Source organism: Anoplophora glabripennis, unplaced genomic scaffold, assembly GCF_000390285.2.
Source record: "Anoplophora glabripennis isolate ALB-LARVAE unplaced genomic scaffold, Agla_2.0 scaffold694, whole genome shotgun sequence".
In the NCBI taxonomy this organism is placed as follows: Eukaryota; Metazoa; Arthropoda; class Insecta; order Coleoptera; family Cerambycidae; genus Anoplophora; species Anoplophora glabripennis.
The window spans coordinates 79,986-98,150 of NW_019416780.1; positions in this window are offsets into that span (position 1 = coordinate 79,986).

Here is an 18,165-nt window from a genome sequence, read left to right on the forward strand (position 1 = left end):
CCTTTATTCTCATAAACTATTTATTTTAAATGTAATTTATTATAAATCCAATTTGTTTCCTAAATTCCACATATGTACTACATTTTACCTCTGTACGCGCCACTGTTGTTTACTTGTTTTTTGGAAGCGCTCTCTAATTGACGGCAAAGCTCGCCAGGTTAGTATTTGACGTATAACCGACCAGTTCGTACACTCGATGCACCTGGGCGACTACAGCTACTACCAGAACACAGTGCGTATGCGGCGGTATTTCAGATTTTACATTGAATTTCATTTTAAATTTGAAATGATTTATCTTACGCCTCCTAAAAATGATGACACGATTTTCCTTTGATAAAAGGCCGACAATTTTTTGCTCTACTTTGCATCGTATACGATCCTACTATAGTTGTTTGCAGCCCAAGTGTAACAAACCCTAGGGCATAGTGCTCTTAAAAGGAATACAGTAATTGAAATTCTTACGTTAAAGACCGGTACACATGAATGCGTTAGGCCGCGTTCACAAGTAACTGTGTTTTAAACGACTGGTTTGTCTTTTGCAACTCTACAATATATATGGTGTCAATATGGTATCAGGAGCGATTCTACACGAAAAGTTAATGCAACAAAATATTTTTTCGAGAATTGAAAATTAGCTGAATCGCAGACCGTTAAAGTTTTTTTTAAATTTATTTTTTCTAATAACTTTTTTGCCAGTGTACCGATTTTCTTCAAAGAGCTTAAACTGTCCTTGACCTTAGAATAATGACTAAGTATTATTTTATTGGAACTTGTTTATAAATATAAATAGCACGTAATAATTAGAAAGACTAAAAAAATCTTTAAAAGAGATCCTCATGACTCCGGGAAAAACCACTGTAAACACTTATGTGCCTTAAATAAACAGCCGCTCGCTTGAACTCATATTTAATATTAATAAAGCTCGCCTCGTTTTTTTCTATGGATATACAGGGTGTTAATGATAAGTTTTGTCAAATTTTAATGCCGTATTCTACCGATGAAGATAATCAACTTTTGCCTTATAAAAATTTTTGATAGGACGCTTCCCGACGGAGATACAGGCTTTTAAAAGTTTCAAATATTTATATGATTTTTCCTGTAACTTCGCTGGCAAAAAATATTTTGTGATAAAATTTAGGGGACGACATTTTTTAGTAGGGACTATTTTTTCGTGGATAACTTATTCCAAAATACACTCCAGTGGCGTAGTTATTGGGGGAGTAGGGAACCTTTTTTGAAAAAAAAAATCGCACGACATTGGTTTTTTAAATAATTTTAAATGTTTTGGCATGTTGTGGCAATAAAGTATTCGTAAAACTTACAGGTCTTTAGATAATTGGGAAATCAAATAAGAAGATTCTTGCTACCTACGTTGCTATTTATCATTATCTATGAATTGCTAAATGTGTAATAAATTCAATACCTAATATTTTTGAGATTTCAAAACACTATACAACGCCACAGTTTTGTGTGTTGCAAAAAGTTTGTAATTTTTCATACAATTAAAAACAGATTATTTGTTCTATATCCATTTTTTTGAGGTTTGGACTTATTATACCAAGAATTTCAGCAGATATACGTTTGTTCTATATCCACGTTTAAATTTGTCAAGTCTTGAACCATATCCATTATTTTTTAAATATATTTGTTTTATATCCCACTTGTACTGGCATTATCCTCTGTTATTTGCTCTAAATCCACTTCGTGTACCTTTTAACCTATATCCACAGAACAATTAAAACAATTGTTATATATCAGCCAGTAACTTTTAAGAAACATTTTGTATTATATCCATTCCGTGTGCATTTGTGATATATCCGAGGACGTACACTCGACGCAAGATAAAGGTTTGCAATCTGAATCGTATTTTGTTTGAAATATAACGGCTTAACCGCTTGTCTATATGGGGCGTTCCCATTAAACTCGTGTGGCAATATTTTACCGTCACATCTGACATTTTACGAGTTTTGTACAAAAATGCTTTCCTGGGGCTTGATTTTTGAAAACAGGAGAACTGATTCTCCAGAGAAAAAATTCACCTGACAAATTTCTCTTAAAAACTTAAACACTTATTTTTGAACGTTGAAGGAATCCAATTCTCTAGAGAATTTAATTTATGCCGTATGTCGAGGATATATTTGCAACTGACCAATCAGCGGGCAGAGTTTTCTTCAATATTTCAGTGCCATTATTGGCGACCCTGATGTTTAGTCACTTGATTTGATTTTGAAGTTTGTTTTGTAAATGTCATTATATTCGTCAGGGAGACTAGACATCTCCATGATATTCGTAGTAATTTAATATAACTTCAATTTGAATAGAAGTATATTTGAAAACACAAAAAATTTAATATTATTATAATTATGATGAAGCGTTCGTTCACGTCGAAAGCGCAAAAAAGAAATTAATATGCTTAGAAACAACGAAGAACTTTTTAAAATGAAAGTTTTCTTCTACTTTCACTCACAAAAAGGCCCAAAAACAGTGGTCAGATATTGCTGAAACTTTAAATGGTTTAATTAATGTTGTCGCGGATGGTTTACAATTTCTGCAGCTTGCAAATTATTCATTATATTTAGAATTAATAATAAATTATTTGGATCCATTACAAATTTCAAATTTCAAATGATTACGCACCTTCGAACAGCGAATGAATGAAGTGACAATTCGCGCATGAGCATGAGATGACATTTGGATTCAAACTATTCGGAGAAAACGCCAATTCCCCCGACAAAACCCTGTGGAATTATTTCTCTTGATATCTAGAGAAAATATTCCACAAGAAAATTTCAAAAATCACATTATCTGTGTGTCGAAGAGAAAATGACGTAATTTTCTCTAATGAACTAATTCTCCTGTTTTCAAAAATCAAGCCCCTGGTAGATTGGCATTTTTAAAATGGGACTAATCGTCAAACTCTCATAGCAGACTCCGTATGCATTTTTTATTATCTTGTTTCTATTAAAAGAGTTGCATTTACATTACAATATAAACATCGATTCATTCTAGTTAATAGATCTTGCGAAATGTCCACTACCTACTTACGAATAGTTAGATTGAATGGATTTAAGAAAATTAAAAATTTTATATATATTTTTTAATTTTGAAAATCCTGCAGCTCGGAAATGGCGGCCTTAAGAGCCTACGTGTGTGTAACAAAATTTACTTAATTTTAGCTACAGAATGGGCCTCTGGTTTTTCTGTACGCCATTAATAAACACTATATAGGTGCCCGCAATGAACTTCTTGAACTTCTACTATTAAAATTAACAGAGTTAGGAGGCTAAAAGTTAAGGGGGAAGATTTAAAAAATTTTAAAAAATCATAACAAGCAGAAAAATGAATGAATTTTGTAATTTTTTTTCAATCTACTCTAAAAAATGTAACTTTTCAGAGAAATAGATATAATTTTAAATTTTTAATAAGAAAGCTATTCAAATTTTTAATCGTTAATTTTAATGGTAACAAAACTAAAACAATTTTTTTGTCTGTACTATTCGATTGATTATTTAAAATAATGAAAAGTTGCTTACGATTTTTTTTACGTTTGTTTTTTAGACAGATACAAATTTATTTACCTTTTTGTATTTTGAATTTTATTTAGCTCCTACGACACTGCCAGGACAAAGATAAAAAATCACGTTCGCTTTGTCGCACTCATGGTACCGAAGTTGTGAACAGTAGTAGTAGTAGTAGTAGTAGTAAAGGGGCGGCCTCAGCCTGGCAATTAGGCCACAAGTGGGCCCTTTTTGCCTACCCCGCCGTCCCATCACCTGACCACTCTCTGCCTCTGACCCTCCTCGAACCTACCCGACGCCCTAATGAACGCCAGGATTTTGGTCCATGGAAGGTCTCTCACCTCAACCCCTTGCAACTCTTCAGCACCAAAGACTTTATGTCTTATTCTCCCAAAGGCTGCACACTGTCCCAGAAGATGGACAGGGGTGTCCTCCCCTTCGCCACATTTCGGGCATAGAGGGTCCTCCTCAATTCCTATTAGGTTTAAATGCCTCCTAAGTCTGCAGTGGCCTGTCAGAACCCCCACCATTTGGTTTAGGGCTCTTCGACTGAGGCTCAGCAGCCATCTTGTCTTAGATTTGCTAGGTCCATGTATAAAACTATGGGCCTGCCTGCATCCTCTATTTCTCCTCCAATCCAGAACTAAAGTTTGGTAGGCCCACTTATTGAGGGCCCCATTAATGCTGCCTCGTGTGATACCTAAGATTGGTTCAGGTCCCTGTCCAGGTCCCCTGGACCCAAGACGAGCTAATTGATCCGCCCTCTCGTTACCAGGGATGCCCCTATGGCCTGGGACCCAAACCAACTCTACTCCTTTTCGTCTGGCCAATGACTCTAGAGCGTCTCCACATTCTTGGACAAGGGCAGACCTAGTCCTCGGGGAGCTAACCGCTCTGAGCGCGGCCTGACTGTCGGAGCAGATAAAAATCTTCTCCTCTGCACAATTCCTTACCTCCTCCTTGCTTGCTACCATCAAAATAGCAAAAACCTCAGCCTGGAAGACTGTAGCATACATACCCAGTGAAAAGCTCTCCTGGATGCCGCTGCCTTCCAGATAAATTCCTGCTCCTGAAAACTCGTCTTCTACCCGAGATCCATCAGTATAGCACACTAGGGATCCCGGGGAGAACATATCACCATCCTGCTTCCACTGCTCTCTCGAGGGGAAAGTGGTGACATACTTCCTTCCTAACCTAAGCCGGTCCTCTGCTTCCGTAACCCTCATGGCGGATATTGGGATGTCCCTTTCCGCCCTGAGGGCCACGGCAGCATGGCCCTCAGTGCGTCCTTTAGCTCTCCAACCGCCGGCGTCCCTTATCCTAAGGTATGCCGCCATCGCCTCCCTCATAATCCATGTAGGAAGGGTCGGCAGCCCCAGAAGGACCTCTAACGCGGCAGTTGGGGTCGTCCTCATTGCCCCTGTAATACCTAAGCAGGCAAGTCTCTGGATTCTCACCAACTTCCTGGCTACCGTCACCCGGTCCACACACGGCCACCAGATCAAGGCCCCATACTGTAGCCTCGGCCTGACCACCGCCGTGTACACCCAGTGAAGCACCCTTGGATTGAGTCCCCAGTTTTTGCCAACTACCTTCCTTAACTGCCAGAGGGTTGCCACTGATTTCCGGGTAATCCTCTCAACCTGTGGCCCCCACGACAGTTTGCTGTCCAAGATTACCCCCAAGTATTTGACTTCCCTAACCAAAGTCAGGGGCCTCCCATACATGGTTGGAGCCCTGAAATCACCTATCTTCCTTCTCCTTGTGAATAGGATCATCTCAGTCTTCTTTGAGTTGACCGAGAGCCCCACCTCCTCGCACCACCTCTCTATGATCCTACAGGCTCCCTGCATTCTGTCGCATACCACGTCCAAAAACCGGCCCGCGACTAGAACCACGCCATCATCGGCGTAAGCCTGGGCATCACTATATCCCTCCGAGGTTAGGCGTTCCAGGAGACCGTCCATTACTAGGCACCATAGAAGCGGGGAGAGGCAGCTGCCTTGAGGGCATCCCCCTCCCACTCCCAGGTCCCTACGACAGTCCCCCATGACTGCACTAACCTTCCTTTCCTTCAATGCGGAACTCACCCATTCGACCACGATAGGCGATGTGCCCCGGTCTTGGAGCGAGTTGCATATGGTCTCAGTTTTTGCCTTGTCGAAGGCACCTTCTATGTCAAAGAATATTGCCAATACAGCCTCTTTGTACTGAAGGGCATTCTCTACTTTATATGTGACACTATGTAAGGCCGTCTCCGTGGACCTGCCCCGCCTATAGGCGTGCTGATTCGTGTGGATTGGGTATCTACTCAACGAAGTTGTGAACAACTCGTATGCTTATGACAAAGATAGATTGTTTCGTTCGCTATTGTCAATGCGCGTGCATCAGTAAACGTGTGTTTCTTTAAATTATTGTATGCTCAATATCCATTGTTAATCTCAAAAAGGTAAATACATATTAATAAGGACTAATATTTTTTCATTTAGCCTAAAACGGATTTAAACGGATGCAAACCAACCCTCATGTTGACCCGAAAAATAATATTTCCGTGATAACTCGGGTTCTAATCAATATTTTGGAATGAAACAAAATGGAAATTATTTCTTATAAAAAATATATTTATGGGCTTATATAATGCGTCAGTTGAATGAACAGTATGACAATATTAAATACAAAATATTTGGAACGCTATACAGACGTGAATTATATACGACGCCTTGTCGTATATATGCCAAACAGATTACAAGCTGTTACTGATTCGGATGGTGGTTGGACACATTATTAGACTGTTTTGTTTTTTCATTGTTTATAAAATGATGTCAAAATAAGTAAATAAGTTCATAACATTATGGGCCCGGAAATGCTTCCTTTCTGATAGATGTAAAATTTAAAAAAAAATCCTGTTTGTCTAAATATTTCGAAAACGATTTAAGATATTACACTGAGCTTTGGTGTATAGTACAGTGGCAGTGTAATATACATATATCTTAAATCGTTTTCGAGATATTTAGAAAAAATCGGATTTTAAATTTCTTTCGACATCTATCTCACAAAGGAAACATTTCCGGACCCATAATGTTATGAACTTATTTACTTATTTTCACTTCCAGAACACGTCCTTAAAATATTTCGCTTTCCTCCCGAAACTGTATAAGTTATAATAAAACTGTAGTTTACAATATATTTTTATTTTGTTGCGTTCATGACCTACCTACCTACTTTCTGTAAAATATGACACAAATTCTTATTTCAAAATATTAATTTTCTCAGGGACAAGAAAAATAATGTGGCAAGACAAAATAATTTCAAAACCTATATACTCTTCTCTTCTTATACTGCATATACTTCAGGCCTGCAATTTTTTGTTGTGTCGTTACGCACGTGCCTACACAAAAAAAATATGACACGCCCCTAATTATTGATACCTGCCAAAATTCCTATTATTAGTACACCGGCTCGCCCCTTTAAAAGTAGTATGCCTTTTAGGTTGGAAACCTTTATCTTACGTCGACTGTACTTTTAGTACCAATGCTTTTATCTATACGCTTTGTGCTATATCCGTACACGCTTATGGATGCTGTCGTATTCCACCCTTCGAGCGAGCTTCAGGATTTCAGAACACCCCGTATATTCATAGAAGTCATAATCTTGTACCTACGGATATGCCGGAGACCGCTGAATTGGAAAGGAGGCGAAACGATCATATTCACCTACCTTTCCAATCCAAACCAAAAACCCGCCACGGTTGCAAATTCAATCGCCGGTGGCCGGGCAAAATGAAAATGCCTCTAAGAGTCTTCAGACATCGATCCTCCCGGCGATGGCGCTTCTACAGAGCTAAAGACCAAATTCTCCGACTTTTCCAATGTCACCCGCATCGCGACCGATCTCGCCTGGGTCCGCCATCCCGGCGCGCAGTGTCCACTGCCGCTACTCTCGCAACCTGCAGACGTCCCCGGGACGCTTCGAGGCGATATTTGGAAACTGTCATTAGAAATTTTACTACACTTTTGAATTGGTCAAGAACGCTATCGCCAATAACTCCAAAAGTTATTGAGCGATCGGTGTCAAAATTTAATGCAGCACTCCTCAAGTCGCTGGCATTATCTTGCTAAATTTTCGTTCCAATCGAAATGCCGTTATACGGGGAAACGCGGATTTCACGTTTTCCGCATTTTCAGCCGTTCCGCTCATTCGATCTCGGCCGAACCCTTCAACCACACTAGAGTATCCCTAAGTGGTTGTCGTATCCAAATTCGAGCCGAATCGCGCGACTACTAACGGCCAGCTAAGCCATAATAGGTTTTTACGTCTTTAGAGCTGCCGTCGAAAGTGTCCGCGCTATCTCGGCCGAACCCTCCAACCACGGCACTACTTCATGCCGTGCATCATCAGTCCACTACTCACACGAATCCATCCAGTAATAAGACCTCCGTAAGCCCTTTTACGAAGACGGGGAAAATTTCACCGATGTTTCCAATTTCCCCGTCTTTGGGCCGAAAGGACCGTCTTCCGAAGGTCCCACCGCTCTGGCGGTTGGATGCGATGCTCGGTAACCCAAGCCGAGACCGCGGGTAGTGTTTTTCCCAAACTGGGAAAAAACTCCAAAATCCCTGATGCCGACATCGACTATCCGGGGAGACCAGAGGGGAACGAGTCCCGACGTCGACAGCGACGACGAGCGCTTTTTGCTGGAAATTTTGGCGGACAATTTAAGCCCGGTCCGCCAAAAGTATGGATACAGGAAAAAGGCGAACGAACGTCTACTTCCGACGTTTGCAGTCTATTAGTGGAGTGCATAGCGCGAAGATAGCGATGTAAAGTGAATTGTAACAAACGATATCTATGGTAAATGTCTTGTATATGTTAATAAGAATTTTTGTCTGTTAATTCTATTCAATAAAACTGTTAACATATCTTCCACGGTTTCATTGAAAAAACCCTGTCATCAAGCTCAAGAACTTTGGAGCTCAAGCTCACAGGCTCGCTTCACGAGGCTTCCGTCGAGGCTGCCATTCCTCGATGTGATATTAATAGTGCCTAGCAACCACTACTCGCTTCACGAGACATACCACCCCAGGTAGCCTAGCCTGAGGTGAAGACCCTGTTCGGTAGCCCCCTGCATCGAAACACAGGTAAATTTCCAGGCTCCTTTACTGAGACCTGCGATACCGTCCGAGATTGACCACCTCCGACGAAGATCCTGTGCAATAGCCTTCTGCATCGACACAGCGATACTCCAGGCTCCTCCAGAGACCTGCGTCCCGCCCGAGGTAGCCCAACCTGAGGCTAAGATCCTGTTCGATCGCCCCCTGCATCGAACAGCGATACATTTCAGGCGCCTCAAGAGACCTGCATACCGTCCCAGACGAAGACTTTGATTCCGATCGTGCCGGCTCCATCGAGAGACCCGCACCTCGGTACAGAGTACACACATAGGCTCCTACGAGACCTATTCAATCAGACTCAATCGAGATCTGCAAATCCGAGGCAAACTTCTAGGAGGTCACTCGTCGAGGCAACCTTCCTCGTCAAACCCCTACGAGGCATTTACTTTGTGACCCACGGGCACAAAGCAATAGTACGCACGTTATTGTGGCGGCGTACTTCCAAATTTAGTAAAGAAGTTATCCTTACTTCTAGGGCTCCCTCGAGAGACCCACATTTAATAGTAGAGTCAGTGCTTACTACAAGACTTTTACAAGACCTTCGGAGCAAAAGAGCTTGCTCCGACATTGTCGTACGGGGAAGATGAACCCCTGCGACGCGACTTCGATATCCAGTGCTACGAGGATTGGGGCCCTCGAAGGTACAACAACTAACAAATCAGATCGTGATTCTATGATCAAGACTGAGCTGGACGAGACCTCGTCCCCAATCGGAGAGACCAGCGATTACACGGACTGCCCTCACACCTGTTTGCCGGCGAAACATCTCTCGACACTCGGGGTGAAAGAGGAAATGGCCTCCTTCCTCAACGTTATCTCGATGCTGAGTGAAGAGCCTGAGGGACCGAAGGTGGTAGCTCACGGAAGTACGCGGCACGGCGCAGCCACAGCGCCGTACGCGTTGAGGTCCGCTGCTACCCGGGTTACTGATACCACCTCGACCAGCCCTCACGGCGCACTCACGGAGCCGAGTAGCACTCATGAGTTACAACGAAGTGGGTCACCCACAGATACTCGGGACGAGGTTCAACCTACGTACCAACTGGTAGGATCAGGGGAATCCCATGAGTCCAACCACGGTTCGCGGTCTGGCCCCGATAGCGGCCTACCTCCGATATTGAGTGTCCCGGAATGTGGAGCCGTCGTCGACGACGCTACAGTTTATTCAACTTTTTCACTAAATGGTATCCAGCGGGAGCAATGCGCATCGCGTTCGGGTGCCATGGTAAGCGAAAACCCCTTAGCCGACTACATCGTAGGTGACGAAGTCGGCCTTTTTTATCAAAGCAATTCTGGTACGTCGCCCGTCCACTCTCATGATTTCCCCCAAATATACGATCACCGCCTAAGTGGTCCTTATTCAGAAAGTCTAAGCCGACACGGCGCTCAACGCGGAGCTAGACATTATTCATCGAGATCTCCCCCGCAAACTCGTGTCCTAGACACCATGTCGGTAGGTCATATCCACCACCGACTACAGCCATCGGAGAATATACTACGACCTGGCGTCGTTAGTGACGATCCCTGCGAACTCCGTGCGTTTCTGCCACGGAACCCGGTCAAGGGAACTGACATCCCAGATCATAGGTTGCGACATGGTTTCCAACGTGAGGCTCGATTAGAACTCCCGATATCTCCATTGAGGACCCATGCCGACCAAACACAACCTTCAGATCCTATTCCACGACATGGCGCTCGACGTGGGGCTCGAAGTCCTGCTTCGATGTCTTCGCGGCGAGCCCATGTTGTCAATTCTCCTCATAATTCTCAAATATTAGGCAATTCTGACCAAAGAACTCGACATGGCGCCCACGTGGGGCTCAATTCGAACTTCCGATGTCTCCACCAAGGGCCCATGTCAATATGGCCGATACAAACGATCATGCTCCACGACATGGCGCCCAACTACAAGGGGCTCGAATACAATCTCACTCTCCAGAATTATTACGAGCCCACCAACTACAAGGGGCTCGAATACATTCTCACTCGCCAGATTCATTACGAGCTCATCAGCGAAATGAGACTCGAATGCATTCTAGAATACATTCACAAATTTCTGCTCCCCTGCCTCCTAGGCCACTTAGATTACCTTCACGCGTTCTCGACAGCGAGAACCGTTATGGATACGACTCCGCCGCTACACATACGACTAATTCGTGGCGTCCGTTCCTAACGACGACCGATGGTAGCAGAGACGACGGAGAGTATTCCGACGTCGACCCCATACGCGAAAGACGTCCGTAGGGTCGCGGCGAACCGTTATTTTACCTTACTAGATCTTTTTTTAATCTTAATACATTGCTACGCTACGACATATACAGGTATTTCTTATTATTAGGTTAGGTTATTATTTACATTTTGGTAGCTCTACCGCTTGACATGCCTACGATTACGATATCTGTTCCTCCCCGAATTAACGTAAGTACTTGTCTTCTAAAAGTGCATAATTTTAAACCAATCCATAGTACCTAAACCCTTCAACCTTTGTATTAGTACAATTTGCTTCGTTAATTACTATATTGCATTCGTATTAAGGCCGATTTACATCAGACGAGCGAATGGTCATTCTATCCCCACTGTATCAAATTCATTTAGTGTAAACAAACGTAGAGCATTCTATCATTGTTTTGTTTGCGTTCGCAAAGATTCTATGAAATATTCTAAGAATGCTCGCTCGCTTGATGTAAACGGTACTAGAGCGTGCGAACAGATGCTTAGAGCGTTCTTGCGTGTTCGGACGTGCTCGCTCCCCGGAGCGGTCTCTTCAAAGTGTTCTTGTGTTCGAGCGATCTGAATTTCATCGATTCAACTATGGATTGGTCTTAAGAAAAATGCCTATTTATGATAGAAGCCTATCCAAATTCCAGATATCTGTGGGATCCTACGTTTGAAAACTATAAAAATACAACTCGCAAACAGGATGCTTGGCAGGAAATCGCAAATATAGTAGAACGTAATGTTGAAGAAGTAAAAAAAAGATGGACTCGCTTCTTGCATCTTACCGCCGAGAAAGACAAAAAACAATGAGTACGAAATCAGGAAGCGGTGCCGACTGCTCCTATAATTCGAAATGGTTTGTCTTTAAAAGTATGCACTTCTTGATGAATAAATATAAACCGAGGAAAACATTTGATTTCGACACCGACCTAAATAAAAACATGGTAAGTAGGTAGTTATATTTATTTATTATACCAAATGGTAAGTGAATTTATAACAATTTAAGAAGAGGTGTTCATAGAAACGACTTATGCAATTATGCAATATTGTTTTGCCATGGCAAAATATCAGTGAAATTAAAATAGTCTGCAAAAGCATGTCTTCGTCCAGTGTTGGGTAATGGGAGAAATGAGGATAAACTATCCACATTTCTCCACTGGCCTGGAGTAACGATGCCATCTTCAATTCTGTCCAATTCTGTCCGGTGGATTATATAGCTTCCTAGCTTTCCTTTTCATCAAATAATTATGTAGATTTACCCAGGCCATAATGATGAGAGATGCTTTATCTGGTTGTAGTAACATAGGTTTTCGCAATACACAAAACACTGCTGAAAGTATGCCGAACGCATTCTCTACTATTCATCTTGCTCTTGACAAACGATAGTTGTAAATGCGTTTTTCGGATCCCCGGGCATGAGTACCAGGATATGGCTTCATGATGTGTCTTTGTAATGGGAATGCGTCATCTGTTACAAATACGAATGGCACTTTCTTTTGTCGTCCTGGAAGGCTTTGGTCATTAGGCAAATTTAATTCATTATTTTGTAGTTTCTGATAAAATGTAGTGTTTCTAAAAACTCCGTCATCTGATATTCCTCCCTGACAACCAACATTGGCGGATATAAAATTGTAGTTAGCGTCTACAATAGCCATTAATACTACACTGAATGTGGATTTATAATTAAAGAAGTCGCTTCCGCTCTTAATAGGTGATTGTTTGATGCAGTGCTTCCCATCTATAGCACCGACACAGTTTGGGAAATTCCACTTCTCATTAAATTCCTGAGCAATAGATAGCCATGCGTCTTCTGTTGACGGTGTCTGGAATGAATAAAAACCTAATTCGGGGTGTATATTAATTAAACTGTTATTTTAGGCTGATGAGCAGGAGAATGAGCGAAATGAACAAGAAGAAGCTGCGGTAGTGGGCCCTAACGGAGGTACACAGTCAGACTCAACAGCACATCCGCAACTTGTGTCTCCAGAATAATCGAGCAACACGACAACAAAATCGAAACCTTCAACTTCCCTGGGATCTAGCCACACGACAAGACCACCAAAAAAAATCTAAACTTGAAGACCCTCGAGTAGACGAAGCCTACCGTATTTTAAAAGATACGTATGAGTCGAAGAAAATGGACAGGAGTCAAGCTTTTGGGAATCATGTAGCTTTAAAACATCGAGAATATTCAAAACAGACGAAAGCATACGTTGAACATTATATAAATAATATACTGTTCGACGCTGATTTGGGGAAATTTGAATTTCAGCAAAGTTTAGTATCAATTCCGATGTCTTCCTATTTGGATAGTTCACAAAATACATTAGTGCATTCTGTAATCACGAATCAACCACCACCCAATCACATAACAACAGTAATGGAAAACAGTTCAACAGGCCAACAATCACACATTCCGGATGATACTGAAACTGGAGAAACTAGAGCTTCTTTACTGTATTACATTAACAATTTTAAGTAACTTTTTCTTTTTCAATTTCTTTCTGTGTTTCGAAAAATACTATTAAGTACCTATGTTCTAACATTGTTTATTTTTCCAATAAATGTCACGGAAATAGTGAGTATAATGATTTTGTTTACTTACCTTAGCGTAGTCATGCAATGCTTCATTTATCGCAGAACAGACTTCAGATATAGCATTACATATTGTGGATTTAGATATTTTAGTAAAATACATCAGGCTTTCATAGGAATCTCCAGTTGCCAAAAATCTTAAAGTCACTGCTAGTCATATGCAGGAATCGAGTCTCTAAAATTCGTACTTGATTTCCGATTTTTGTGGCTGATCAGAGATAATAAATGGTCAAAATCTTCTGACGCCATCCTACAGAAATTTTGGAATTGACCACTTTCTTCTTGTTCTTGCATATCCGTCATTGTTCCACCTACATTATCCAAAATCCTTCGCTGCATTAAATTTGTCACCCACCAACGTCTCTTCCTTCTTTTCTTTTTGAGTTTTTGAGACAGAATGATAAATGCAGCACTTGCAATTATAATATTGCTGTCAGAGTCGGCCATAGCGAAGCACTACCAACCACAGAATTGACACGAATGAGCAATGAGCATTCGCTCGGCTGATCTAAATATCTATGCAAGAATTCTAGTTCTTGGTTTTCATTCTTGCTCGATGATATTTTGGTGTAAACGCTAAGAACGATCTTTCGTTTACACTAAAAGATCGAGAAAGAATGCTCTTGTTCTAGCTCTAGCTCTATGTTCGTTCAGTTTAAACGCGCCTTTAGATACTCCCCAAACGTCAAAAGTTAAGAATCAATAGAAATAAGTTGAGGTTAAAAACTCTTCCAAGTCATGGGATGTCGTTATTTATCTGTTTTATCTCATTGTGGATCTTTTGCGAGACGACGTTATGTTAGAAAAATGCAAATTTAACATTACAAAAATTGTTGATTACTTCAGCTGTGAACGACGACACTACGCGCTCAAGCCAGATTGGAAAACTACCATTTTGGCGGACGGACTGGGTTTCTCCGCGAGAACCGAAGCGGCATAACCGCGCCTCATCTCCCTTCGTTCGTCGCTTAATGAAATTTTTGCAACTTTATATTCGCGTTTTCAAATGTACCTTTCTGGGTGGACTTCTCACTGACATACGGCCATTTTATAAGCGAAATAGAGATTCAACCAGCCCTGAACGCAAATCGACGAAAATCTAAAAATCACGAAGAATGTCAGATTGAAACTTCAAAATAAATTTCGCTGTATTTGACGTTTCCAATTGAGGTTAGAAAATCACAACGAACCATAGATCGATGGAAGGAAAATACTAATTGATATTTGACGTATTCCGTAAGTAATTTAGGTTAGGAAACCAGACGGCACCATAGAACTTATAAACTACTGGATCCGCCCATCTATCATTTTGCCAATATAAACGGCAATGGCACACGTATGCGAGAGAGATAGAGCTGGTGTGGGCTAATTCTTCGTTCACAAAACTTCAAGTATCGCGCGAATTAAATTGGATTTCTCTTCTTTTAACAATACATATTTGTACGACTAATTTTAATTAATCATTATCAAGGCCTATTTCAAACATTTTATATAGAACGTTTCGCGAAATTAATGCGAATTCGAATTTATCTTCCAAATTTTTTCTGAAAATTTATGGTACAAAGTATTCTATAAAATTGACAGAGGTCTGGATCAGATTTTTCCTTACATTTTTTACATTTTTTCGTTTTACTTACATATTGAATCTTTTGGTCATGTTTTATGCTTACTAACTAGATTAGATTTTGGCGAATTATCGGTCTAGAGGCTTCTGTATTTTTCAGTAATTTATTGTGGCAATATTTTTATGAAAAATCTTATACTGTAGAACTCAGAGGCATTTTGCAAATTTATATACTAAGTGTTTCATAAAAATGACACAGGCGGACTAGGACTTTTTTCTCATTTCACTACCTACCTAAATTTTCAAATAAATATTTCTACACACGGTGTCAAATGTTTTTTGCAACTTATGTACGGGATGTTTCATAACTGACACAGATAGACCAGAATTTCTCTGATTCATTTTGTTAATTTTTTCATGAAATCTTCTGAAGTTGTATATTTACTGGCCAGCCGCTTTTTAGAAAATCCATATATGTACTGGGTGTTCCATAAAATTGATCCATATCTGAAACGGGCAATTTTTATCCTTTTCATTTTTAACTTTATCTTTATTTACTAAAGTCTTTTAATGAAAAATTGTATACTTATTAACCAGTTGTCTTTTTGAATTTTTATACTGAGTACTTATGACCAATAGAACGAAACTTTCTTTAATGTTTTTTTCTTTTCTATATTTTGTACTGAAGTCTGCAATATTTTTATGAAAAACACGACTATCCTGGTGTTTCTTGCAATTTATGTACAGGATGTTCCATAAAACTGACACAGGTGTACCAGGTTTTCCCTTATTCATTTTGTTAATCTTTTGAAGAAAAGTCACTTTTTTAAAAATCCATATACTAGGTGTTCTATAGAATTAAGGGCAGTTTTATTTCTTTTCACTTTTAGCTTTGTCTTACTACAGTCTTTTAATGAAAATTTGTATATTTATCAAGCAGATGTCTTAATTTATTTTTTTACCATTTCTGCCTTACCTACGTAGTCTTTGGATGAAAAATTTTATATTTACTAACCAGATGCCTTTTTGGAAGTTTGGAAGAAACTTTTCTTATTTTCTCGAACGGGGCCTACTCTTTTTTGAAAAACATTCTCCTCATACCTTTATATACAGGGTGTTTAAAAATCAAAACTGAAAATCCTGCTGATAATTCTGACTTAGACCCCAGTAATGACCCTATGGAAGAAACTAAATCGCAAAAAAGAAAAATTAAATTTTTGAACCCTACTCAATCTGGTAATAAAATAAATAAATTTTATTTTTATTGAATTTGTTTTATTAATTCATATTATTTATACACTTTCAGATTCTAATGAGGAAATTACTGAGGAAAATGAAGAAGACGATAAAGAAACTAGAAAAAAGACTGATAAAAAAAAGAGAGCAAGGACCGAAAAGGAGCAAATTGAACACACTTTGGAAAAATATTATATTCTAGAAACATGTAATTGTACAAAGAAATGTGGCGAAAAATTTTCAGATATAAGAAGAAATGAAACTTGCATTGCTTTTTGAAAGCTAACTTTTGGAGAGCGAAGACCGTATTTTAATGCGCATATAAAATTTAATACAATCAAACAGAGAAAAACTTGCAGTAGTAATAAAAGATAATGTTCATTAACGTACGCTCTGTCAAATGTGGGTGGAACGAAAGAACAAGTATGTAAAACAATGTTTTTACATACACATGTTTAAAAACTGACGGTATGGTCACCGAATTTAAAAAAAAAAACAAAATGTATCATCTGGACTTGATATTGTCACTGATAAGCGTGGAAATGCAACACCGTCAAACAAAAAAGATTCGGATTTATTTAAACAACATATAGAGTCTTACAATCCACAAGTGTCACACTACAAACTTTTGATGCTCCCAATAGAAGATACTTGCCATAGGATATTACTGTGGCATCTTTGTGGAAAGACTTCTGTGAACACTATGAAAATGTGTCATATGAAAAATATAGGCAAGAATTTATTTTGCAGAACATTGGCTTCGAACAACCTAATCAAGACGAATGTGATGTTTGCACTTTATACAATGAACACGCAAAAGTCTGCGATCAAAAAGAATCAACAGTGTTGCGCAACATGTACGAATTTTAACAAACATCATGTAATGTATATTGAGGCCAGAGAAGCTTATGATGATGATAGAAACAGAAAATATCCTAATTCTTATAAAGTGTTTAGCGTAGATATGCAAAAAGTTCTGTTGTTACCCAAAATGTCTCTGAAATCGTCCGTTTTCGTTAGTAAGTTGGTGGTGTTTAATGAAACATTTGCATCGTTATTTAATAATGAAGAAAATATTTGTGTTCTATGGCACGAAGCCATTAGTGGTCGGCTGGCAGAGGACGTGGCATCGGCTTACCTCGCTATAATTCAAAGAGCTTCTGCCTATGTGCAGTACTACATATTTTGGTGCGATCATTGCAGCGCCCAAAATAAAAATTGGAAACTTTATACTGCATTTGTATCTATTGTAAATTCCAATTGGGGGCCTCAAATAATTACAATAAAATATTTTGAACCAGGTCATTCATACATGAAGGCAGATGCCATTCACGGCCAAATTGGGAAAACTTTAAAGAAAAGGGCCAATGTCTACGAAATGAATGAATTAAGTGATCTAATAATTAAAACTTCAGGAAAAAACAAAACATTAATGTCATCGTATGAAGACTTTTATGAGTTTAAGGAAGGAGCGAGACAATAAAGAAAAAAAAAGAAGAAACGATGCCAATGTTAAGCGATATGAAGGTAGAATTCCGTAAAGGGTCCAGAAATATATATTTTAAAAAGAAACATTCCGAGACAGAATTTTTTTCTTACACAATAACATTTTTTCTCTCACAATAAAAAAAGTAATAGAGGCATAAACCTTGGCAAAAAAGAAAAAATTCTAAAAGACTTAGTGCCGTCAATGCCGCCAATTAAGCAAATATTTTGGGAAAAACTTCCTACTTCAGAAAAGTCTTCTGATCTATTATCAATTCGGGACTAACTATTTCATTTCTAGCATTATTGGCATTGTTCCTTGTTTTGTTAATTTTTTAAATAATTATTATTTTATATAATTATAATTATATATATTTAT